Source organism: Canis lupus, chromosome X (genome assembly GCF_048164855.1).
Source record: "Canis lupus baileyi chromosome X, mCanLup2.hap1, whole genome shotgun sequence".
In the NCBI taxonomy this organism is placed as follows: Eukaryota; Metazoa; Chordata; class Mammalia; order Carnivora; family Canidae; genus Canis; species Canis lupus.
The window spans coordinates 13,526,608-13,553,338 of record NC_132876.1 but is presented as its reverse complement, the minus strand read 5'-3'; the positions used below and the strand labels follow the sequence as shown (position 1 = coordinate 13,553,338).

At 39.2% G+C, this 26,731-nt stretch overlaps 1 long non-coding RNA gene across 4 annotated transcripts in view; it reads left to right on the top strand.

The window, feature by feature from the left end:
- Window positions 1-26,731, top strand: part of LOC140628152 (uncharacterized) — a 365,765-nt gene that overhangs the window by 192,675 nt on the left and 146,359 nt on the right. The window contains exon 4 of one of the 4 annotated variants that reach the window (XR_012026535.1): window positions 4,147-4,201. The exons of the other annotated variants lie outside the window; for them this stretch is intronic. This is a non-coding gene — a long non-coding RNA (uncharacterized lncRNA). The remainder of the gene's footprint in view (window positions 1-4,146; window positions 4,202-26,731) is intronic. 4 annotated transcript variants of the gene reach the window in all.

Genomic DNA, 26,731 nt, shown 5'->3' with positions numbered 1-26,731 from the left:
CTTTCTCTGACTTATTTCACTGAGCATTATACCCCCCAGTTCCATCCATGTTGTTGCACATGGCAAGAGTTCATTCTTTTTTTGGCTGGATAATATACCATCACACACACACACACACACACACACACAGACACCACATCTTTTTTATATTTGGGCTGCTTCCATAATTTGGTATTGTAAATAATGCTGCTATAAACATAGGAGTGCCTGCATCCCTTTGAATTAGTGTTTTTGTGTTTTTTGGTAAATACCAGTAGCACAATTACTGGATTGTAGGATGGTTCTATTTCTGTTTTTTTGAGGACCCTCCATGCTGTGTTCCACAATGGCTGCACCAGTTTGCAACCCTACCAACAGTGCACAAGGGTTCCTTTTTGTCCACATCCTCACCAACACCTGTTGTTTTTGTGTTTTTGATTTTAGCCATTCTGACAGGTGTGAGGTGATGTCTCGCTGTAGTTTTGCTTTGTATTTCCCTGACAATGAGTGATGTTGAACATCTTTTCATGTGTCTGTTAGCCATCTGGATATTTTCTTTGGAAAAATGTCTATTCATATCTTCTGCCAATATTTTATTTTAAAGATTTTATTTATTTATTCATGAGACACAGAGAGAGAGAAAGAGGCAAAGACATAGACAGAGGGGGAAGCAGACTCCTCGCAGGGAGCCCTATGAGGGACTGGATCCCTGGACCCGGGATCACACACAGCCAAATGCTCAACTGCTCATAGCAGACGCTCAACTGCTGAGCCACCCAAGTGTACCCTGCTAATATTTTAATTGGATTATTTGTTTTTTGGGTGTTGAGTTGTCTAAGTTCTTTATATATTTTGAATACTAACACTTTTTTAGATGTTATTTGCAAATATCTTCTCCCATTCTGTAGGTTGCCTTTTAGTTTTGTTGATTGTTTCCTTCGCTATGCAGAAGCCTTTTATTTTGATGTAGTCTCAATAGTTTATTTTTGCTTTTGTTTCCCTACCTCATGAGATGCATTTATAAAAGTGTTCCTACAGCCAATGTTAGAGAAATTACTGCCTGTGCTCTCTTCTAGGATTTTTATGGTTTTAGGTCTCACATTTGGGTCTTTAATCCATTTTGGATTTATTTTTGTGTATTGTGTAAGAAAATGGTCCAGTTTAATTTTTTTGCATGTTTATGTCCAGATTTCTCAACACGATTTGTTGAAGAGACTTTTTATCCCCATTGGATATTCTTTCTCACTTTGTCGAAGATTAACTGACTATATAATTGTGGGTTTCTTTTTTTAAAGATTTTATTTATTTATTCATGAGAGACACACACAGAGAGAGATGCAGAGACACAGGCAGAGGGAGAAGCAGGCTCCATGCAGGGAGCCTGACATGGGACTCCATCCCGGGTCTCCAGGATCACACCTTGGGCCACAGGCAGCGCTAAACCACTGTGCCACCGGGGCTGCCCTCCTTCTGGATTTCCTTTTTTTTTTTTTTTTTAATTTTTATTTATTTATGATAGTTACAGAGAGAGAGAGAGGCAGAGACATAGGCAGAGAGAGAGAGAAGCAGGCTCCATGCAGGGAGCCCGACGTGGGACTCGATCCCAGGTCTCCGGGATCAGGCCCTGGGCCAAAGGCAGGCGCCAAACCGCTGCGCCACCCAGGGATCCCTCTTTCTGGATTTCTATTCTGTTCATTGATCTGTGTCTATTTTGGTGGTAGAACTATATTGTTTTGATGACTACAGCTTGGTAATATTACTTGAAGTCTGGAATTGTGATGCCTCCACCTTTGCTTTTCTTTTTTAAGATTACTTTGGCTATTTGGAGTCTTTTGTGCTTCCATACAAGTTTTAGGATTGTTTGTTCTAGTTCTTTGAAAAAATGCTGTTGGCATTTTGATAGGAATTGCATAAATGTATAGATTGTCTTGGGTGCTACAGACATTTTAACAATAGTTTTTTTTTCAATCCATGAGCATGGAATGTCTTTCCATTTCTTTTTGTCATCTTCAATTTCTTTCATAAGTGTTTTATACTTTTCAGAGTACAAGTCTTTCATCTCTTTGGTTAGGTTTGTTCTTAGGTATATTATTATTTTTGTAAATTTTTGATGGGATTATTTTCTTAATTTCTCTTTCTGCTTCATTTTTGCCATATAGAAATGCAACATTTCTGTAGATTGATTTTATGTCCTCCGACTTTACTTAATCCATTTATCATTTCTTGCAGTTATTTGGTGGAGTTGTTAGAGATTTCTTTTTTTTTAAAGATTTTATTTATTTACTCATGAGAGACACAGGCAGAGGGAGAAGCAGGCTCCATGCAGGGAGCCCGATGTGGGACTCGATCCCAAGACTCCAGGATCACACCCTGGGTTGAAGGCAGTGCTAAACCGCTGAGCCACCTGGGCTGCCCCAAGAGATTTCTATAAATAATATCATGTCATCTGCAAATAGTGAAAGTTTTACTTCTTCCTTACTGATTTATATGTCTTTTTATTCCTTTTTGTTGTCTGATTACTGTGGCTAGGACTTCCAGTATGTTTAATAGAAGTGATGAGAGTGGACATCCTTTTCTTGTTCCTGACCTTAGGGAAAAGGCTCTCAGTTTTTCCCCATTGAGGATGATGTTAGCTGTGAGTTCTTCATATGTGGCCTTTATTATGCTGAGAAATGTTCCCTCTAACCTTACTTTGTTGAGGGTTTTTATCATAAATGGATGTTATACTTTGTCAAATGCTTCTTCTTCATCTGTTGAAATGATTATATGGTTCTTATTCTTTTTTATTTATAATTTTTTAAAGATTTACTTTAGAGAGAGAGAGAACAAACATGTGAGTGGGAGGAGGGGCAGAGGGAGACAGAGAGAATCTCAAGCAGACTCCATGCTGAGCCTGGAGCCCGACATGGGGCTCAATCTCACGACCCTGAGATCATGACTTGATCTGAAATCAGGAGTTGGATGCTTAACTGACTGAGCTACCCAGGCACCCTGGTTTTTATTCTTTCTCTTGCTGATGTATCATGTTGATTGATTTGTGAATATTGAACTACTTTTGCAACAACATAGGAATGAATCCCACTTGGTAGTGGTGAATTATTACTTTAATGTATTGTTGGATTCGATTTCATAGTATTTTGTTGAGGATTTTTGCATTTATATTCATCAGAGGTGTTGGCCTGTAGTTCTTTTTTAGTGGTGTCTTTATCTGGTTTTGAGTCAGAGCAATACTGGCCTATAGAATGAATTTGGAAGTTTTTCTTCCTTTTTCTTTTTTTTTGGAACAGTTTGAGAATAGGTATTAACTCTTCTTTAACTCTTTGGTAGAATTTGCCTGTGAAGCCATCTGGTCCTAGACTTTTGTTTGTTGGGATTTTTTGATTACCAGTTGAATTTCTTTTTTTTTTCTTTTTTCTTTTTTTTTTTTTTTTGCATCAAGGATTTATTTTTTTTAATTTATTTTTTATTGGTATTCAATTTGCCAACATATAGAATAACACCCAGGGCTCACCAGTTGAATTTCTTTGCTGGTAATCAGTCTGTTCAAATTTTCTATTTCTTCTTGTTTCAGTTTTGATAGGTCATATGCTTCTAGGAATTTATCCATTTCTTCCTGGTTATCCAATTTGTTGATACATAGTTTTTCATAATATTCTCTTTTAGTTGCTTGTATTTCAGTGGTGTTGGTTGTTATTTCTCCTCTCTCTTTTGTGATTTTATTTGTTTGGGTCCTTTCTCTTTTTTTCTTGATGAGTCTGGCTAGAGATTTATCAATTTAATTTTTTTTCAAAGAATCAGCTCCTGGTTTCATTGATCTGTTCTACTGTTTTGTTTTGTTTTTTGGTTCTATTTCATTTTTTTCTACTCTAATATTTATTATCTCTTTCCTTCTTCTGGTTTTAGGTTTTGTTTATTGTTTTCTTCGTAGCTCCTTTAGGTATAAGGTTAAGCTGTTTGAGATTTTTCTTGCTTCTTGAGTTAGGCCTATATTGCTATAAACTTCCCTCTTAGAACTGCTTTTGCTGCATCCCAAAGGATTTGAACCATTTTGTTTTCATTTGCATTTGTTTCCATGTACTTTTAAACTTTCTTATTTTATTTCCTGATTGGCCTATTTATTGTTTAATAACATGTTATTTAACCTTTATGTATTTGTTTTCTTTCCAGATCTTTATTGTGGTTGACTCTAGTTTCATAACACTGTGGTCAGAGAAGATACATGGTATGATTTTGATCTAAGTTTGTTTTGTGGCCTAATATGTGATCTTTTCTGGAGAATGTTTCATGTGCACTTGAAAAGAAAGTGTGTTCTGCTGTTTTAGGATGAAATGTTCTGAATATATTTGTTAAATCTATCTGGCTCAACATGTCGTTCAAAGCCATTGTTTCATTGTTGATTTTCTGTTTAGATGATCTGTCCATTGATATAAGGGGATGGTAAAGTTCCCTACTATTATTTTGTTATTGATACTTTATGTTATTAATTGTTTTATGTATTTGAGTGCTCCCATATTGGGTTCATGAATTTGGGATTCCCCTTTATGATTATATAGTATCCTTCTTTGTCTCCTGTTGCAGTCTTTGTTTTAAAGTCAATTTTGGCCAATACAAATATTGCTATTCTGACTTTCTTTGGCATCCATTTGCGTTATAAATGTTTCTCCATTCCCTTACTTTCAATCTGCAGGTGTCTTTATTTTTTCTTAAGATTTTATTTATTTATTTGAGAGAGACAGAGAGTGAGAGAGATACCAAGAGAGAGCACAATCAGGGTGGAGGAGAAGCAGGCTCCCAGCTTAGCAGGGAGGCCAATGCAGGGCTTGATCCCAGGATCCTGGGATCATGACCTAAGCTGAGGGCAGATGCTTACCCAACTGAGCCACCCAGGAGCCCCACTAATATACTTTATAGATTTTCCAATTCTCGTTATTGCATGTAAATGGAATTATACAATATGTAGTCTTATATGAATGACTTCGTTCACTTAGCAAGATTTTTCCAAGGTTCATGCACGTTGAAGCATGTATGAGTAGTTTATTCTTTTTATTGCCAAATAATATTCCATTGTATGCATAGGCCACATTTTGTTTATTCATTTATAATTTGATAGATATTTGGATTGTTTCCAGTTTTTGGCTATTATAAATAATGCTTCTATGAACAATATTATGCAAGGCTTTGTGTGAACATGTGTTTTCAATTTTGTAGAGTATATACTTAGTAGTGGAATTGCTGAGTTACATGGTAACTATGTTTAAATTTTCAAAGAACTGTCAAAATGTTTTCCAAAGTGGTGGCACTATTTGACAATTTCACCAGCAATATATGAGGGTTCCAATTTCTGTACATTTTTGTCAAAGCTTGTGTTTTTTACCTTTTAATTATAGCCATCCTTTTGTGTTACAGTGTCATCTCTTAGTGATCTTGATTTGCGTTTCTCTAATGACTAATAATGTAAGCATCATTTCATGCTTATTACCTACTTCTATATATTCACTGGGGACGTGTATATTTAAATTCTGTTCTAAAACAAAAACTTAAAAAAAAAAAGCTTAGACCAACGTTCTACAGATCTGTGATATAAATGACTTGCTCTTTTGGATTTGGTGACTTGCCCAATGACACACAGTGGATCAGGGGCAGAGATTGGCCCCCTACTACATGCAGCTCTCTATTACCTTTTGGTCCAGCAAATTACTTAATGTAGCTTACTGTCGTGGGGTGCAGGATCAAAGGCTATGTACACTGGCAGACCTAGGTTACATCTTGGTTCCTCCACTTCCAAGCTTTGTGACCTGAAACAATTGAATTAAGGTAGCTAAGCCTCAGTTTCCTTCTCTGCAAAATGGGGATGCTAATAGGACTTGATGTCCTAAGGATTAAATGGTATAATGTATATTAAGTGCCTGGGTATTTGTTTACAAAGGAAATGATCATCTACATAGAATATTCTAAAGGACTGACAAAAAACCTTTTGGAACTAAAAAGTGATTACTCATAGGATGTAAGGTTAATATATAAAAGCTATTGCTTTCCTATAGACCAATTGGAATTAAAAAATTAAAAATCAATACCATTTACAATATCACTGAAATTCAAATTCTCATATATAAACCTAGTAAAATACTTGTAAGATCTTTCTGATGAGAGAAATTTAAAAAGATCTAAATAAATGGAGGGATTATCTTATGTTCATGGTTTGAAAGACTCAATATTATTAAGATCTAATTCTTGACCTATAGATTTCAACTTGACCTGTAGATTCAATGCAATCCCAAACAAAATCACGGCAAACTGTAGATATAGACAAACAAAAAGGTATAGCAAAAGGCCTAAAACCGCCAACAAAATACTGAAGATGAACAAAGTTGGATGACTCAGGCTCCTACAGTAATCAAGACAGTGTGGTGTTGATGAAAGGATAGATAAATAGATTAATGGAACAGAATAGAGAGCTCAGAAATAGACCCAAATATAAACAACTATTCTTCGACAAAGGAGCAAAGGCAATTCAATGGTGAAAGATAGTCTTTTCAACAAATGGTACTGGAACAACTAGACATCCATGAAAAACAAATCCTAGTCACAGACCTTGTATCTTTCACAGAAATGAACTCAAAATAGATCATAAACCTAAATGGAATGTGCCTGGCATGAGGCAAGTGCTCCATCAATGGTCACCATGGTTATTTGGAACGGTTCTGATGCTTTCTTGAGTTGGCTGGCCAAGAATTTGTGATGTTTGAGGGAGGTTGAGGGGGCCTTCTAAGCAGCCTGGGTTTCCTGTAATGTGACGAGAGGACCATCTGCATCCAGGAGTCACATGGGGTCTTTATTACAAAGGCAAATTCCTGGGCCTGATGCAGACTCAGACTCTCTGTGCCTTTTGTGTTTTTTTGTTTTTTCTTAAATAACACCCTCTGGTGATTTTGATGCAGATTAAGGTTTGGGAATTTGGGGTGTAGAATTTAGCTCTGATATGGAGTCTGTCACCACTTGAGTTCAAATCGCAGTCCCACCAATTGAATTGCCATGGTGTAATGGAAAGAGAAGGCTCTGGATTCAGAGGAACCTGGCTTTAATTTCTGCTTCTGCCCCTTATTGACATTATGACCTTAGGCAAGGCACCCTCCTCTGTGAGTATCAATTTCTCTTTTGCTAAACGAGGAGAGTAAATTAGTGGTTCTTTCCTCCAAGGCTTGTTGGGAGGTTTAAATGAGATAAAGCCTGGCCTTGTGGGTATTGTCCAGTGTCAATTGAATTACATCTGAACAGCCAGCCAGAGGAACGCAGTAGAGTGGGGAAGAAGGAAAGGGAAACAGAGTACTTGGATGGTTGTAAAGGAGCTGTGGAGGTGGAACCTTGGGTAGCCAGAGCACAGCGAGTGGGCCATTCACAGTGTTGCAGGACCCAAGGAAATGATGCTGGGCAATTCCGTGGTTTAGCATCCTTTGGAAGCTGGGTGCCTGCTCTCAGACACTAATGGCCCTGATAGTGGAGATATTTGAGACCTGAGTGACTGCCTGATTTCTGTCTTTAGAGTTTGAAAAGCCAGTCATAGACCATAAGTATCCCCTTCAAGAACTGGCATTTTTTAAAGGAAGCTTGTTTATAATGTATACTCTTGGCTTCTTCAAGATGAGAAAAAAATTCCTGAGCCCCCTCTGCTGGCTGTACTGCAGAAGAGCAAGTGGGGAATTACCAGAATGATCTCTAAAAGCATTCCCACTTTGACCTGGACATAGAGACACCTACACTTACAGAAACAGAGAGCCACATGCAGCCACATGTCCTTACACATGGATCATACATGAAGACATGCACAAGCACATACTGACATAGCACACAACCCACACTTGTGCTAGGTGGTTGACCATACCAGCTTAGGCCTCAGACCATTTAGAGCTATGCAATCCTGAGCAGGTTTCTTTCCTTTTTCTCCCCAGATTTACTGAGGTGTAGCTCACAATATAAAATTGTATATATTTGGGGCACTTGAGTGTCTCAGTCGGTTAAGTATCTGCCTTCGGCTCAGGTCATAATCTCGGGGTCCTGGGATCGAACCCTACATCGGGCTCCCTGCTCAGCAAGGAGTCACTTCTCCCTCCCCCTCTGCCTTTCCTTCCAACTTGTGCTTTCTCTCTCTCAAACAAATAAATAAAATATTTTAAAAATAAAATTGTGTATATTTAAGATGTACAACTTGATGATTTGATATACATATACATGTATGAAAGATTCAACACAATCAAGCTACTTAAAATATCTACCACCTTACATAGCTATTGTTTTCTTGTTTTTAAGTTTCTTAACTTTTTAATTTTGTTATTTTAAAATGTGTGTATATACAAACATACTTATAAGTCTAGCTATGTGTATATTTTTATATGTGTATGCATATCTGTCTATATCATAATGTATGAAAAGGGCCTACTTGGCACATAGTAAGCACTTGGCAAATGAAAATTATTATGCTTTTATTACTGCCAAATTCAAGCTTTCAGAGCTTCAATTTTACTAATCTGTAAATTGTGTAAATTGGGAGTATTAACAAATGTTTATATGGTGCTTACTAAGTGCTAGGCACTGTTTTAAGTGCTTTCTATGTATTTTTTAATTTAATCCTCACAACAATCTTATGAAGTAGGTACTATTGTTACCCTCGTTTTGCAGATGAGAAAAATGAATTTCACAAAGGGTAAGTGACTTGTCCACTCATACAGCTAGTGTGTGGAAGAGCTGGGATTTGAATGCAGGCAGCCTTGGATCCAGAGAATGTTCTTAAACAGTAAATTATATCTGCCTCATGAGTAAGATTAAATTGGAAAAGTAATTTAAGATGTTGTAGGAAAATTGCTTAGCTAGGCACATCATAAACACTCAGTAAATACCAACTATTATTATTTACATTTCAGCCTTGCCACACTTACTAATTTGGTCTACATAGACATACAGATCTTCCTCCACTTACAAAGGAGCTCTATCTAGATAAACCCATTGTAAGTTGAAAATACTTTTTTATTATTCCTTTGGAAGGGGGAAGGAGCAGAGGGAGAGGGAGAAGCAGAGAATCTTAAGCAGTCTCCATGCCCAGCATGCAGCCTGACATGGGGTTTGATTCCACAATCCTGAGATTATGGCCTCAGCTGAAATCAAGAGTTGGATGCTTAATCTACTGAGCCAGCCAGGTGCCCCAAGTTGAAAATATTCTAAGTGGAAAATTCGTTTAATACACCTAACCTCTGAACACATATGAATGGATTAATTCATTTAGTGTAGTTATGTATTTAATGATATTTATTGAGCACACATTACATTATGTGAGTGGAGCTCTTTGAAGAACCAGGGCTAGGGCATTGAACACAACAGACAAATAATCCTTGACCCTGTGGATCTGACATCCTAGTGGATGAGAAAGACGAACAAGATTTAAAAAAGAAAAAAAGCCACTGTATTGTTGGTTAGATAGTGATCAATGTTCAAGAGAAAATGTAGGGGATAAAATGATTAGGGGGTTTACATTTTAGGTAAGGGTGGCCAAGGAAGGCCACAATGGTGGGTTGGGCCATGATCAGAAAGGAGGTGGTTAGAGGTGGTGGGTTCTGGATACATTTTGAAAGTAAAGCCAACAGAATCTGCTGATGGATTGGGTCAGGGTTGTGAGAGAAAGAGAGGAGTCTAGATGATTCTAAGACATCTGGCGCGAACACCCATAAGTGCAATTACCATTAACAGCTGGTGAATACTATAGAAGGAGCTGATTTACACTAGAATATTGGAAGCTGGGTTTTGAACACGTTAAGTTTGAGATGCCAATTGGATGTCCACATGGAGACACAAGTATGTACTTGAGTGTGCAAATTTGGAGTTCAGGGAAAAAGTTTGATCTGGGGATAAATGTATTTGTGAATTGTTGGAGAATAGATGGTTATTTAAAGGCATAAGACTGGATGCAATCACCAAGGGAGTGAATATAAATAAAGAAAAAGCTCAAGCACTGAGCCCTGAGGCAACCACAAAGTTCAGTCAGAAGATGAGAAGGAGCCAGCAAAGGAGATGATTTTTCAGGAAAATAAGAAAAGAGAGAGGATAGAGTGTGGTGTCCCGAGAGCAAGTGAAGAAGGGGTTTCCAGGACCAATCAATAAAGCCATCGATTGATCAATATTGCTGACGAGTCAAATAGCATGAGGAATGAAAACTGAGTCTTGTATTTGAAAATGTAGAGGTCACAGGTGAGCTGGAAAAGATTAAGTTCAGAGTGGAGTGCTGAGAGAAAAAGCCTGATTGAAATAGATTCAAGAAGAAATGGAGGAAAGGCAAACAGGGAGTAAAGATAACTGCTGAGCAAAGGGATGGAGCAAAGAGTTGGAGGGAAAGTGAGGTTGAGAGAGAATTTTTTTTTCATTGAGAGAAATCCTGGCGCGCTTGTAAGATGATTGGAATGGTTCAGAATTGCCGGATCGAGTAGAGGGGAAAGTTAATGATGGAGCGGAGTAAAGGAGGAATTAGCTGAAGGCATGGCCTTGAGTGGGTAGAAGGAATGGGACTGAATGCACAGGTGGAGAGCCTCCTAGCTGAGATTAATCTCCTAGTAACAAGAGAGAAAATAGCATATATGGGCAAAGATGCTGAAATGCTCTCAGAGAAACAGGAGGCGAAGTCATCAGCTAAGCATAGGGGTGGCATTTAGAGAAGAAAGCATGCTATGTTCTTCAAATAGATTTTCAAAATAAATGGACTTAGAGACTATAATATGGTTTGGGGGCAAGTTTAACATCCCACCTGAGATTAATAGTTATGAATTTATTATTTTTTATTATTTTTAAAAGAATTTATTTATTTATTAATGAGAGACACACAGAGAGAGAGACAAAGGCAGAGACACAGGCAGAGGGAGAAGCAGGCTCCATGCAGGGAGCCTGATGCGGGACTTGATCCCGGGGCTTTAGGATCACACCCTGGGCTGAAGGCAGGCACTAAACTGCTGACCCACCCACGGATCCCCCAATAATTATGAATTTATTTTATTTAATAGTTATGAATTTAAAGTGAAAGCAGAGAAATCATTGTGATTTTTCACCAACTCTGTTCAGGTAGGTGCAGGCACAGAGAAGATAAAAAATGGGATTTAACTAGGATCATTGCTATATAAGTGCCACAAAAGATTCTAATATGTGACCAAAATGATGTAAGGTGGGTAAGGAGAAGAGAGGGCATCAGATAGGTAGACAGTGAAAAGCTGGTAGGATCAATGAATTGGAAGTCTCACTGGGTTGACAGATTCCTGGATTTGTAGTGTAAGAGGGATTGAAATGAAAACATTGGGAGGGGGTATGATCAGGGAGGGTGATTATGATATTGAGACTGTGAACAATCTGCAGTTACTGATCATGGCCAGGCCTAAGTGTAGTTGATTAGAAATGGCTATAAGTTCTTTTCAGCTCCTCCTATCAAAACTGGAGTGCTTCCATGTCCCTTGAACCTGGACTGACCCTGTGACTTGTTTTGACCATGAGAAATTTCGAGGAGGAGGTGATGATGTATTATCTCTGAGCCTCAGCCTCAAGAGGCCTGGAGACTTCTACTTTGCATTGTAGGTATGCTGCCACCGCCACGTTAAAAACGAAAAACAAAGAACAAGTGCTTTAAGGATAAAAGATCACATGGAGAGAGCTCAGCCAACCCACCATCAGGGGCATGAGTGAGCCCAAGTGAGAGCGTAGAAGAACCAATCTATGGAATCATGAGAAATAATACATTGTAGTTGTGTTAGGCCACTAAGTTTTGGAATGTTTTGTTGTGCAGAGCAGATAACTAACACATAAAAGTATACCTTTGGGAGTGAGTGGCGAGATAAGGTCAAGGATGCAACCGTCGGAGGGGTGGAGTTCAAGGAACTGAGAAGCCAGGGTGTGGGAAGAATCATCTGTTTGTATTTTGAAATTGCCAGGAATTGAGGCAGGAGTAATGTTGGAAGGAGTGACAGTGTGCCAGGAACGAAAAATCTTCAAGAAATGAGTGGGTGTGATTTGCAGCAGTATGGTCTGATGAAATGAGATCCCAAGCTAGAGATTTCTATGCAGCTGGGTGTTTTTTATATGTACACACAGATATATGTAAATATTTATGTGGATTTTGTACACACATACAGATTTATGTATAGATATCTCATAGACGTGTTACAGATCTGTGTGGACAGATACACCAAGCAAGAAAATATGCACATAAGCACACACGCAGTTATACACCTAAATCTCTACACATGTACAGGTGTTATGCAGGTACCTATGAACTCAAGCCACATGTGCACAAGCATGCACCCACATAAGCATTCATAGAAACACACAAACCTAGTGCATACAAGCATTTACACAAATGCATAGACACACAAACGTGGGCATACATTGAACAAATACAGACATCCAAATACACTGCCTCACTCAGAGAGATGTGCAGAGAACCTGCGTACGCAATGGTAGCATGCAAATGTCTAGACGCATGTCTTCATCCAAATGTCAGCATGGACACATGGGCATTGATACACAATATGTACACCACACATATGTATAACCATAGAACATTCACACATGTACACATGTACCTGAACACGTAAGCACACATTCAACAGTTATATCCACACATTCACCAGAACAGAAACACACACACATATACAGATATAGGCACTGAAACATTTGGGGCCAAACACAACACATTTGACCACACACACGAGCACATACATACATATTCATGTAAACATATGAGTGTATACACATATATGTACTCACGGCCCATGGAGGCCCCAGTACCACCAACGCACTCATGTTGCTTTCGTTATATTTTGAAAGTATTTTTAGATTCAGGTTTGTGTTCTGCTTGTGTTTACCAATCTGTATAGCTTGTATATAGCTTGTATTCCAACTATATAGCAGCCGCTGGACTCCTGCTTCTTTGGGGCAGCAGAGAGAGCAGACCCCTGAGCTTGTAGAAATGCAGTGGGAAGTGAGGCTGGACAGGTAGTACCTTTGTGCTTGTAGTAGCATAGCTTGGTGGCTAGAAGTATAGATCTGGACTCTAATAAGACCCACTTACTTCTGAATTCCTACTGTTAGCTCTCCCTGTTGCTTATGGCCTATGTCTTCAGAGATCCCTGGGAGCAGAAAGCGTGGCTTGAGGGGACAGGCCACATGGAACAGATAAGTATTGTCCTTATGTGGTGGAAGAATGGGTGAAGACAGGGCTTGGAAAATTCAGAATAAAGGGGAATTTCTGGTGGGTAGGCCTAAGTGAGATGCTTCCATTAGAGGCCTTAGGTAACAGGGAGCCTAAGACAGAGCTAGGGTTCTTCAAAGCCCTCTTCCGAAGGCCAGCTCATAGGCTCCCAGTCTTCTTCTGTTCCTGGTACTGCTGTGGGGGATGGACACTGAAGGGAACAGCTGTCCCTGTCTTACTAATTGTCCCAGGGCCGTGGTGGATTGGAACACAGGCCTCTTCCAAGGCCCTCTACCTTTTAAAAAATTTGAAAAAAAAAGGAAAAGATCATAAGTGTACAGCTCAAAGCATTTTTACAAAGTCATATAATTGGGTGAGCAGCACTCAGATCAAAAAATCATAAAATGACTAGCACCTCCAAAATCCTGCACTTGTTCCCTTTCAGTCACTCTACCCCAAAGATAGCCTGGTTTCTAACAGCATAGAGTTGGTTTTCACATGTTTCCAAATGAAATCATATAGCTTATTCTCTTTTGTGTCTGGCTTCTTTTACCCCAAGAGGGATGTCTGTGAGGTTCATTATTGTCGCATAAATCAGTACCTTGTTCTTTTTTATTGTTGTATCGTATTCCAGTTTGAAGATGTACTGCGCTTTATTTAGTCACTTGAGTTGATTCACTAGTTTGGAGCTGTCACGTATATATACTATGAATGTTATAGTACATCTTTTACTGAACAGATGCCTCTACCTTATTGTTTATTTCTAAATTTTCATCCTTTATAAGAGGGCCACCTTCAGTTAGATAAGCTCTAGGCTCCACAAAACATGGATCGTTATCCTGCCCAGGAGCCAGGCTTTTTGAAATTTACCAAAGGCTGTACCATGGCACAACTCCAAGGGATAGCATTTTCATGCGTTGTGCATGACTGGCACCCCTAGGGCATAATACAATGGGTCCGGTGTCCCCTGGATTTGTGCAGTGGGCAGCTCTCCACCACTTTATTTCCCATCTATTCTCAGGAACTGGGAGATGGTTAATTTCACTGAACTCAGAAAGACCTTTTGTCAAAATCTCTTATCCTTTATGTCCTTTTTGATTTTGAATCATGGGCACAGAATCACAAGAGCCATGGGTCAATCTAAGCAGTGCCAACAACCCATCAGCTAATTCTATGGGAATAATAAAAAAGAACCCAAACAATTACAGTAGGTGTTTGACTTTATAGAAACCTAATCATGGAGCTCTTGTTTGTTTTTTTTTAACCCATTAAGAGCTTCTTCAGACGTTCGGTAGACACATTTTAAGTCTCTTCCAGCCCCTTTGGACAGTCAGCAAAGGAGAAACAAGTGGGTTTTGGAAAGGGAGGTTTTGTCTAAAGCAAGGCTCTAGTTTCTCTTTCTGCCCTAAGTTTCTAACGTAAAAGTGGGGAGTATGTTCTCTGAAGGCAGACTGATCTTCTTGCAGTCTCTGCTTGGCGGGTTCTGAGCTGGGCAAGTGGCACAAGCTCTCTAGGTCCCAATTTCTTCCTCTAACTCTTTCCTGCATTATGGGTCCCCCTGCAAGGGGACAGGAAGGGGAGTCATAACCACAGGGGACTAAGCAGCCTCCTCTACCTATGGCAAAGAGAGGGTGGCAGATCCAGAAACGGAGTACGACTACCCAGCAGGTGGGCAGAGGAAGGAACTCATGAATTCCTACCTGCTGAATGCAACAGGATGCGTCTTGTTTGAGCCATTTAGTGTCTTGGGGCTTTTGCAATGGGACAGAGCACAAGGTATGAAGCCTTGAGCAAGTTTACAAAGAAGCTTCTCCCGGGGACCCAGCAAGGGCTCTGTAGTTGGACAGAACTAAGTTCAAGTCTTGGCTTTGGATATCTTACACTCTGAGCCTCAGTTTCCTTATCTGGAAATTAGAGAAGAATAATTCCTGTCTCACAGGGTTCTATGAGGATTAATAAGACCATACATGGAGAAATGATACCTTTCACCTCATTTCCTCAAGTGTTTTCAGATCTCTGAGTTTCTGCCCAATGCAGTGGTCCTGAACCACATCAAACCCCATACCCCTTGGATAGAACACCTATTTTGTAATGACCTCTTTATCACTCTGAAAATAAATGCATTGATAAGATAGCCCCTTACTGCTCAGAGTTTGGCTCATGGACCAGCAGCATCATTGGCATCATCTGGGAGCTTGTTAGAAATGCAGAATTTTGGGCCAATTTTCAGGCTCACTGAATCAGATTCTGTATTTTAACAAAATCCCCACGTGGTCTATATGCACAATATAGTTTGAGACCCATTTTGATAATATACTTACACTCCTAATTAAATATAAAGAAACAAAATAACTATAATATAAAGGGAATATAGAATGAAAGTAATTGTAATAAAATTTTTTTTCCATACACAAAGGCTCATACTCAACTATAGTATAAGATATAATGAAATAGTTGGATGCTTCCACCTACATGTAGACTCAGTGTGAAGGTAAATAGCTCTGCCTGCAGAGCTGGTGTGTATCCGTGACCAAATTACCAAAATGCCATAAGATTATCACAGCTGGTGATGGTTTTTAAAAAAGATTTTATTTATTTATTTGAGAGAGAGAGAGGGAGCACACAAGTGAGAGGGAGGGACAGAGGGAAAAGGAGACTTCCTGCCGAGCAGGGAGCCTGATGCGGGGCTCAATCCCAAGATCCTGAGATCATGACCAGAGCCAAAGGCAGACACTTCACCGACTGAGCCACACAGGTGCCCCTCACAGCTGGTGATGTTTTGAAATGGTGGGCAGCTTTTGGTAAAGTACTGAACTAAACAAAGTATAGTGTGATCTTTCCTGGGTGTATGTACCATTGCATTCCTGGAAAATGCAGCATCTATTAAAACCAGTGTGTATGTGAGATGGAGTTAGGTTCAATATTCAAATAGTTATAAAAAGGGTTTCCCACTACACGAAAGCTTGATGAGACCTTCAAAAGAGATGTGTGAGACCAATGGGAAAAGAATAGTTTCTTCAATAAATGGTGTTGAGACAAATGGATATCCACATGTGAAGGAAGAAAACAGGACTGCTGTCCTACACCACTCACAAAAATTAACTCAAAATGGATTAAAGACTTAAATCTAAGACCTGAAACCATAAAACTCCTAGAAGAAAATACAGGGAGAAAACTCCTTAACATTGGTTTTGACAATGATTTTTTGGATATGACACCAAAATCAGAGGGCAAGATGATGATGAGAGGTTAATATCTAAAATATGTAAGGAACTCGGGTACTGAGGAGGGCACTTGACAGGATGAGCACTGGGTGTTATACTATATGTTGGCAAAACAAACTTCAATAAAAAAATAAAAGAACTTACAGCTTAATGTTGCCATAGCTTGGGCTAATAAAAATAGTTTTCTCGTAAAAAAATGATAAAATATGTAAGGAACTCATATAACTCAATAGCAAAAAAGCCAATCCAATTGGAAATTCAGGCAAAGAACCTGAATAAACATTTTCCAAAGAAGGTATAAAACTGGCCAATAGATGCATGAAAAAGTGATCAACATTAGTAATCGTCAGGGAAATGCAAATCAAAACCACAATCAGATATTATCTCACACCTGTTAAAATGGCAATTATCAAAAAGGCAAGAGATGAGTGCTGGTAAGGGTGTGGGGGAAAGGAAACCCTCTTATACTCTTGGTGGAAATGTAAATTGGAACACCCACTATGGAAAACAGTATGGAGATTCCTTAAAAATTAGAAATAGAAGGGCACCTGGCTAGCTCAGTCAGAAGAGCACAAAAGTCTTGATCCCAGGGTTATGAGTTCAAGCCCCATGTGGGGTGCAGAGATTACTTAAATAAATAAAACTTTAAAAAAACTAAAGGAGAACCCGGGTGGTTCAGTTGGTTAAGTGTCCAACTCTTGATTTTGACTGGGGTCATGATCTCAGGGTCGTGGGATTGAGCCCTGGGTTGGGCTCTATGCTCAGCACGGAGTCTGCTTGGGATTCTCTCTCTTCCTCTACTGCTCCCCCCACTTGTGTTCTCTCTCTCTTTCTCTCTCAATCAATCAATAAAATGAGAAATGGAACTACTCATGATCCAGCAATTACATGATTAAGTATATATGTGATGGAAATAAAATCAGTATCTTGGAGAGCTATCTGCACTCCTGTGTTCATTGCAGCATTATTCACGATAGGCAAGATATGGAAACAACTTAAGTGTCTGTCAGTAGATGAATGGATAAAGATTATACAGTGGAATATTATTCAACCATAAAAAGGACATCTTGCCATTTGGTCCAAATGAACGTGGAGGGCAGGCTGCTAAGTGAAATAAGTCAGACAAAGACAAATATTATATAATCTTACTTATATGTGGAATCTGAAAAAAAGCCGAGCTCATAGAAACATAGAGTGGTGGTTACCAGGGGCTAAAAGGAGGGGGAAATGGGGAGAGGCTGGTCAAAGGGTACAAACTTCCAGTTATAACACGAATAAGTTCTGGGAATGTAATATACAGCATGGTGACTGCAGTTGTATAGTTGATTGTATAGTTGAAGTTTGCTGGGAGTAGATTTTAAATGTTCTCACGAAAGAAAGAAAGAAAGAAAGAAAGAAAGAAAGAAAGAAAGAAAGAAAGAGAAAAGGTAACTATGTGAGGTGATGGATGTGTGAATTGACCTGATTGCAGTAATCATTTCAGAGTATATACATATATCAAATCACCATGTTTGTACACTTTAAATATATATAGTTTTATTTATGAAGTATTCCTCAATAGATCCAGGGGTGAAAAAGATCATGTGTGATGTGGGGCAGTTCTTTGTCATTTGAGGTTGCGTCTGGTTTCCTGGTCTCTGACTACTAAATGCCAATAATGACTCCCTTGGTCACTGTAGCAATCAAAGGTGCCCTCCAGTTTTTCTGGTGAATGTTCCCTAGGGGACGGCAGTGCCTAGAGTGTCAGAATGGAGTGGGGTCCCAGGGAGCCTTCAGAGTGTCAGAATGGAGTAGGGTCCCAGGGAGCCTTCTGACCAATCCCTAGACTTTTTTTTTAAAGATTTTATTTATTTATTCATGAGAGACACAGAGAGAGAGGCAGAGACACAGAAAGAGGGAGAAGCAGGGTCCATGCAAGAAGCCCAAAGTGGGACTTGATCCCGGGACTCCAGGATCACCCTCTGGGCCAAAGGCAGGCGCTAAACCGCTGAGCCACCCAGGCGTCCTACCAATCCCTAGACTTTTGAGATGGGAAAGCTAAGGCCCTTTCTGCCATATCCCTTTCTCTAGAGAAGGTTTTTCTCTTACTTAATGTTTCTTCTCAGTTTTGTGTCATATGTTGAATAAGAATAAATATTTTTTGTGTTTTATGTAAGTGTAGCTTACCTGATTTACAAATGAAGAAACTGAGACTCAGAGAAAGGATGGGACTTGCTTGACAGATTAATTTGCTGAGGTCCCTGTCCTGATAGGGTTTCCTATAGGTCCTTACAGTTGAAATAAAGTTGTTAATAATTCCGTTCTCATTTCCTTCTTCTCTTTTCCAGGTAGGTATTCTCTCTTCCGTTGACCATATCCAAATCTATCCAAAATGGTGGCGCAAATGTTGAAAATTAACATTTCTGCAATGAAATATGCAAAATTTTGTTTATTCATGAGAGAAACACACAGAGAGAGACAGAGGCATAGGCAGAGGCAGAAGCAGGCTCCCAGCTGGGAGCCTGATGTGGGACTCTGTCCCAGGACCCCAGCATCACGACCTGAGCCTAAGGCAGACACTCAACCCAGGTGCCCCGAAATATGCAAAATCTTAAGTAGATTCCCTTGCTATGGGATTTTGCAGATTGTTTATTACTTATGTAGAAGCTCATTTATTGCCAACTCATACTGCACAGGGGTTTTATGGATGCCTTGCATTGGCTCGTACTTGTCTCCAGGTCTTTATGAAGGCAGTTGGTTAATTGAGAATGCTACAGAGGACTCAGATGAATGGAGACTTGAGTCCTTGCTCTATCATTTCCCAGCTGTGGGGCCTTCGGACAAATGAGTTAACCTCCCTGAACCTAATTTACCTTCTCCGTTAAAATTAAGAATAGGGTAATTAATTCCAGTAACTCTCTCACTTTCGCAAATAGGCCCGGATGCTTCATACCACTGAGCCTCTTGCTTGTCATCCCCTCCCCTCATTATGCTGGAGAACTCCTACTTGTCTTTCAAAACCCTGCATGATGCATACTTTTCTGAGGCTCTTCTCCAAGCTCCACCCCCTCAGGCACTTTGGGCTCCCCCAGAATTTCTTTACAGACTTCTATTTAACCCTTAACTGTTGTGCTGAAATGACTGGTTTACAAGACTGTCTCTTCCACTGAACCATGAGCTCCTTGAGAGCAGGACTCTGTCTTACTCATCTTTGTAGCCTCGGTGCATAACTCAGTGTTGGCTCAGAGTAAGACCTCAATAAAGCTGTGTTTGAACATCAATATCAATTACTATCACTATCACTTTCCTTACTGGCACCTGTCATCTAGAACCATACCATTTGTTTTAACACTAAGTCATTTTCCTACTGATTGCTCTTGAATTGTTTCATAGATGTAACCCTGGGGTCCCCAACATGACTAAATTCCATAAGAGCAGGAAATTCTTGTATTTCTTTTTGTGTAGTGCCTAAGCACACATAGTAAGTTATCAACCACCACGAGTTAGATTTTTTAATTTTTTGACAATCATTTTATTTTATTTTAATATTGTTTTTAGAGAGGGCTAGAGGAGAGGGATAGAAGGAGAGAAAGATTCTTTTTTTTTTCCTTTAGAGAGAAAGAATCTTAAGTAGGTTCTATGCCCAGTGCGGAGCCCAACATGGGGCTCAATCTCATGACCCTGAGGTCATGACCTGAGCTGAAATCAAGAGTCAGACACTTAACTGACTGAGCCACCCAGGTGCCCACAAGTTTGATCTTGAAACAGCACTGTGCTATTGGGTTGCCACCATTTCAATGGTATTGCACTGACAGCAATTTTCCAGAAAAATAAGAATCTGTACTCAGGTAGAAATGATCTCTTAGGTTAGGGGATTCTCTCTTCCACTCAGCTAGTGATGGTGGATTTTATTATTACATATGAGCACCAGCAAAATTGAACTTGCTTGGTATTTGGACTCTTGCCTAATGTTGATTCCATTTAGTGAGCACAAACACCCTGATTATACAGGCAGTTATTCCATTTTAGAGATTGATATGGACAAAAAGATATTAGAACATATAGTAAAGCATTGAGAGGCTGGTCCATTGAACTATTGAAGGATTTGAACATTTAATGAATGAGTAGTTTTATAAATTATTGAATCTGAGCATCAAAAGACATTCTAAATCTTTTTTTGCACTTACAAATATTTACAGATCTTTTAAAGATCAAGTCTGTCATTATCAATTTCTGTGCTGTATATTGTCAATATCCACAGTGACCCCAGAGGAGCCTGTGCTGGCAGGAGTAATGCTGTGGTATGTTCAGCTCTGCTGGATCTCCATAGAGGGGGGCTGGAATGCCTTGTGGAACAATGCCCTGGGCTCCCGAGAGCAAAGAATGAAGGGCAGTCTAGTTTGATAACCACATTAAAGCACTACCAACATCTGTTCAAGCCAAAGACAACACTATCTCTAGGAATTAACCTTCTGAACCACTGAATCATTACCCTCAGCAGAGCGAAAGTTGGACAACAAGAGCCTATTTGTCAGTGGTTCCTCAGAGAGACGTGGTAAGCCATATTTTATTGCAAACAGCGTGAGAAGGCCTGGCTTGGCTTTATACATTTTAAACACAGAATATATTTATGTGGGAAACAAGCAGACAATGAATGTAAATAAACTTTTGATGATACCTTGTAGCTTTCAGCATTTATCCCATTCCAGAACAAATGGACCATGAGGCATTGCCCCAGAAAATAGAAGTTCCTGGATTTGTACTTAAATGTTTCTGTCTTATTTTAATGAAACAGTAGGTATCAATAATGAGAGTGTCAACAATGTGCAAGATATACTTCACATTTGCACTAATAGAAAAATTGCAACCCTTTGCTGAAAGTAATATAATTCACTGTGTCAAAGTAACTAGTTGGATGGGCTTTATGTAGCTGCATCAGATGGCGAGGGAGGCAAGGAGGATGGAAGGGGAAGATCTAATGAGAAAAAATTTTAGAACAGAAGCAAGAATAGAAAGCCTGTCATTAAGACTTTAGAAGACTCTGGAATTTGGAGGTGTCTTTCTTATAATGAAGACTGGCTGCAGCTTCTACTATGATAGGTTTTAAGCCTTCTGCCACACTAATTGAAAAATCCATGTCCAGCTTTTTTCTGATATATTTTTTTTTATTTTTTAAGTAGGCTCCACGCCCAGCATAGAACCCAATGTGGGGCTAGAACCCATGACCCTCAAATCAGGACCTGAGCCAAGACCAAGAGTCAGATATTTAACCCACTGAGCCACCCAGGTGCCCCAGTTTTCGGATCTATTTTTAATTGCAGTAAGCCATCATTATAGATATGAGGCTTTTTATTTTTATTTATTTGTTTTTTAAGATTTTATTTATTCATGAGAGAGAGAGCGAGAGAGGCAGAGACACAGGCAGAGGGAGAAGCAGGCTCCATGCAGGGAGCCTGACGTGAGACTCGAACCCGGGTCTCCAGGATCATGCCCTGGACTGAAGGCGGCGCTAAACTGCTGAGCCCCCTGGGCTCCCTGATTTGAGGCTTTTTGGAAAGTAATCTCGACCCAATGTGGGGCTCGAGCTCACAACCCCAAGATCAAGAGTCACATGCTCTACCAACTGAGCCAGCCAGGTGCCCCAATAGACATGAGGCTTTTATGCTAAACATGCCACAGAAGTGTGAGATTAAACTGACCTGTAGGGGGCGGGGCAAGATGGCGGAGGAGTAGGGTCCCCAAGTCACCTGTCCCCACCAACTTACCTAGATAACTTTCAAATCATCTTGAAAACCTACGAATTCAACCTGAGATTTAAAGAGAGAACAGCTGGAACACTACAGAGAGAAGAGTTTGCACTTCTAACAAGTACAACTCGTTTTAGCTACTCTGCACTGAGCAAAATGACTAGAAAGAAGAACTCACCACAAAGAAAGAATCAGAAACAGTCCTCTCTACCACAGAGTTACAGAATTTGGATTACAATTCGATGTCAGAAAGCCAATTCAGAAGCACTATTATAAAGCTACTGGTGACTCTGGAAAAAAGCATAAAGGATTCAAGAGACTTCATGACTGCAGAATTTAGATCTAATCAGGCCGAAATTAAAAATCAATTAAATGAGATGCAATCCAAACTGGAGGTCCTAACGACAAGGGTTAATGAGGTAGAAGAAAGACTGAGTGACATGGAAGACAAGTTGATGGCAAGGAAGGAAAAAAGAGAAAAATAATTAAAGACTATGAGAAAAGGTTAAGGGAAATAAATGACAGCCTCAGAAGGAAAAATCTATGTTTAATTGGGGTTCCAGAGGGCGCCGAGAGGGACAGAGGACCAGAAAGCATATTTGAACAAATCATAGGTGAGAACTCCCCTAATTTGGGGATGGAAACAGGCACTCAGATCCAGGAGATAGAGAGGTCCCCCCCCTAAAAATCAATAAAAACCGTTCAAAACCCCGACATTTAATAGTGAAACTTGCAAATTCCAAAGATAAAATCCTTAAAGCAGCAAGAAGCAAGAGATCCCTAACTTATATGGGGAGAAATATTAAATTAACAGGAGACCTCTCCACAGAGAATTAAAAATAGAACTGCCCTACAACCCAGCAATTGCACTGCTAGGGATTTACTCCAAAGGTACAGATGCAGTGAAACGGCAGGACACCTGCACGCCAATGTTTACAGCAGCAATGTCGACAATAGCTAAACTGTGAAAGGAGCCTCGGTGTCCATCGAAAGATGAATGGATAAAGAAGATGTGGTATATAAATATATATACAATGGAATATTCCTCAGCCATCAGAAACGAGAAATACCCACCATTTGCTTCAATGTGGATGGAACTGGAGGGTATTATGCTGAGTGAAGTAAGTCAATTGGAGAAGGACAAACATTATATGGTCTCATTCATTTAGGGAATATAAAAAATAGTGAAAAGGATTAAAGGGGAAAGGAGAGAAAATGAGTGGGAAATATCAGTGAGGGTGACAGAGCATGAGAGACTCCTAACTCTGGGAAACGAACAAGGGGTGGTGGAAAGGATGTGGGTGGGGAGATGGGGTGACTGGGTGACGGGCACTTGAGGGGGGTCCTTGACGGGATGAGCACTGGGTGTTATGCTATATGTTGGCAAATTGAACTCAGTAAAAAAAATACAAAATAAATAAATAAATAAACTGACCTTCATCCTTAGATTAGTGCCTGAGACATATGTATTTTATTTTACACTTATAAAGTATTTATTGTGCACTATTTTACTTATTTTTTTGCTCTGCATGATTCTGAAAGAAACATGTTAATAATGTGTGGTAACTGGCATCATAATTGCTATAAAAATATTCCCATTTTTTGATGATTCAAAATATATAGATTACCCATATATAGACTTTATATATGCTATGTAGTCTGCTATATGTAGTCTATATATATAGTCTATATATGTATATATACCAAATATTAAGTACATATATATGAAATACATACAACATATACAAAGCCTATAGACTTACTTTATTGTATAAAGTAAGACAGAGTGAAATGCTAGGGTTGTGGCTAACTGTCCTCCCCTTCCTGGAAGTCATCAAGTCTGTGTTGGGTCTGGATAGAGAAGGCTGTATTGGGAAATACCACCCTTGCAGTCATCTTAGTGGACCCCCCTCCCCATACAAGTATGGAGAAAGAGTTCAGTTTCAGTTCTAGCCTCTAAACTTGATCTGGATAGCCGATTGTAATGGTGGAAAACATAACTATGCTGTGGGAGGCCTGGAACACAGCAGGTGTTTAATGAAGGTTTGTGAGTGAGCGAGCAAGCGAGTGAGATAAAACTTTGGATGCAGGATGCACTTGCTCAATGGTTCTGCCAACATGGGCCATGGACTCAGGGTTCCCCCCTTTAAGGGGGTTTGCAAAACCAAAAGTATTTTTATGATAATACTAAGACTTTCTATGCCTTTTTCATTGTGTTGACATTTGCACAGAAGGTGCAAAAGCAACAGTGGATAAAGCTTCTGACATGTTAGCATGAATCAAGGAAGGGGCACTACGCTATGCTAGCAGTCATTGTACACTTCACCACCACTCACGGGTGAAAAAAGCCAGTTTTAAGAATGTCCTTGATGAAGCAGTACAAAAAATATTCATTTTATTAAATTTCGGCTCTTAAGTACTTGTATGCAGAAATCACTTCTGCACACTGAAATGTAATGGTTGTCTTGAGGGAAAGCATTTGTGCAGTTGTTTGAATTGCATACTGAATGAGCTACTTTTTTTTTTCCCCATGGAAGACCATTTTTTTTACTTGAAAGGACAACTGATGGAAAAACTATGGTTATTCAGACTTGGACATTTGGCAGATATTTTCTCAAAAATGAACAAAGTAAGTCTGTCATTACAAGGAAAACAGCTGACAGTATTTGTTGCCAATGATGAAATTGGAGCTTTCAAGCAAAATTAGAATTTTTGGAAAACTGTGTCCACCACTATTTGCTTGACAGTTTCCCAGTAGTGAAACAGTTTTCTGATGCTACTAGTGATGATATTAACAGATGTGATTTTTTTAAATATTGTATAATCAAAAGTGTAAATATTTGGAAGATCTTCACAACTCAGAAATCAGTATTTTTGAAATGATCAATGTACAATATTATGATATCATGCACAAATCAAAGATTAATGCAAAATACAAGACAGGTGCCTGGGTGGCTCAGTCAGTGGAGCATCTGCCTTTGGCTTAGGTCGTGATCTCAGGGTTCTGAGTTCGAGGCCCAAGTTGGGCTCTGTGCTCAGCAGGGGGTCTGCTTCCCCCTCTCCCTCTACCCCTTACCCTGCTCATGCTCTTCCTCTCCGTCTCTCTCTCTGTCAAATAAATAAATAAAAATTTTTAAAAAATACAAAACAGATCAGTGGACTTTGGTATAACAGAATATGTAAAGTTCATTGATATGATTTCAAACTCCACATTGCAGATGACCTTTAAGAAACTATCACTTTCTGAGTTTTGGTTTAATACCAAAGAAGAATATCCACAATTGTCTCAAAAGGTAATTAAAATGCTGCTTTCTTTTCCAAAAACACATATTTGTGTGAGACTGGATTTCCTTCATATACATCAGTAATAATATATTGCCAGAGATTGAAATTAGAAGCAGATATGATAACTATGAACTATCTGAAAAAGAAGCAAAGTAAACAATCCATCATTTATAATAGCATCAAGTATAATAAAAAACTTAGGAATAAATTTAAGAAATTTTTTACTTGAGCTTTATTTTTTTTTATTTTATTTTTTTTTATTTATGATAGTCACAGAGAGAGACAGAGAGGCAGAGACACAGGCAGAGGGAGAAGCAGGCTCCATGCACCGGGAGCCTGATGTGGGATTCGATCCCGGGTCTCCAGGATCGCGCCCTGGGCCAAAGGCAGGCGCCAAACCGCTGCGCCACCCAGGGATCCCCTTGAGCTTTATTTTTAATTAAATTAATTAATTCTTGATTCCAGTATACTTAACATACACTATTATATTAGTTTCAGGTGTACAATATGGTGACTCAACAATTACTCAGTCCTTATCATGATAAGTGTGCTTTTAATCTCCATCACCCATTTCATACCCCCCAACCTCTCCTCTGGTAACCATTTGTTCTCTGTAGTTAAGAGTCTGATTTTTGGTTTGTCTCTTTTTTCTTTTATCTTTTGTTTTGTGTTTTAATTAGGAATAAATTTAACTGAAGAGGTGAAAGATCTGTACACCAAAAATTGTAAGATGTTGATGAAAGAAGTTGAAGGAGACACAAATAAAATGGAAATATATCCCATGTTCACAGATTGGAAGAATTAATATTGTTAAGATGTACATAATCCTCAAAGCTATCTATACATTCAATGCCATCCCTATCAAAATTCCAATGGCATTTTTCACAGCCATAAAAAAAAATCCTAAAATCTGTTTGGAACCACAAGAGACCCTGAACAGCCAAAGCAATCTTGAGAAAGGAGAACAAAGCTGGAGAAATGACAGTTCCTGATTTCAAACTATATTACAAAGCTGCAGTAGTCAAAACAGTATGGTACTAGCATAAAAACACACACGGACAAATGGTACAGAATAGAGAATCTAGGGGTAAACCCATGTGTATGTGGTCAACTAACATTTGCCAAGGAAGCCAAGAATACTCAATGGGGAAAGGATAATTTATTTAATAAATGATACTGGAAAAACTGGAATATTCATATGCAAAAGAATGAAACAGGACCCCTGTTTTATGCCACTCACAAAAATTAACTCAAAATGGATTAAAGACTTAAATATAAGGCCTGAAACATAAAACTCCTAGAAGGAA